This window comes from Cynoglossus semilaevis, chromosome 3 (assembly GCF_000523025.1).
Source record: "Cynoglossus semilaevis isolate Cse_v1.0 chromosome 3, Cse_v1.0, whole genome shotgun sequence".
Taxonomy (NCBI): Eukaryota; Metazoa; Chordata; class Actinopteri; order Pleuronectiformes; family Cynoglossidae; genus Cynoglossus; species Cynoglossus semilaevis.
In genome coordinates, this window is record NC_024309.1 from 15,490,503 (window position 1) to 15,491,276 (window position 774).

The following is a 774-nucleotide window of genomic DNA, read 5'->3' on the forward strand; positions in this document are numbered from 1 at the left end:
GGGGGGGGGGGGGTTTAATGCCTCTTCTCTGGTTTATGTCCGTCCTTGACTAAGAACATAAACTGTCTGTACTGTAGTTCACCACCCAGTCTGTTCTTCTACTACTGACCTGCAGGACCACGGTCCATTTGACCTCTTTGACCTCTTCGGTCAAGGTCAACCTGTTCACAACTATGTCCACAAGCCATGGTTTGACACCTGCCTCAGTAATGGCATCAGTTTGATGTTCTATAACACCTACGTTATCTTTGTACCACCAGTAGATGGCAGTGTAGAAAAGATAATGAGCTCTTATTGAGGAGATCACGGTCCTTAAAGAAGACATCCAGACAGAACCAGGAGGATCTGTCAGGGAGACATTAAAACCCTGATGTGGGTCTGGTTCTGGTCTGGTCTAGGTTTAGTCCTGGTTCTGGTCTGGTCTTGGTTTAGTTCTGGTTCTGGTCTGGTCTGGGTTTAGTTCTGGTTCTGGTCTGGTTGTTTTTCAGCCCTGATCCAAAGATGAACTTTTATCTTTATGCTCTTGTTGATTTTATTTGTTGATTTTTGTTTGAGTGCAACAATCAGACGAAGCGTCCATATTGAAACGTGTTTGATCCTGAAACCAGTTTGAACGAGTCTGACCCCCCCGTGTTCCCCCCCCCCCACTGACCCAGAGAAGGGCCGACAGGTTTCATCTGGTAGTTGGAGAAACTCCTCATCAATCTCCTCCTGAGCCCAAACGGCTGATGATGAGAAGTGTGTTTATTGTAGAGGCAGAGGAGGGGTGACAGG

At 47.0% G+C, this 774-nt stretch overlaps 1 protein-coding gene across 1 annotated transcript in view; it reads left to right on the forward strand.

Moving 5' to 3' along the window:
- The window catches only part of lmbr1 (limb development membrane protein 1), a 17,954-nt gene that overhangs the window by 3,786 nt on the left and 13,394 nt on the right, over positions 1-774 (forward strand). The gene's annotated exons all lie outside the window — the stretch shown is intronic.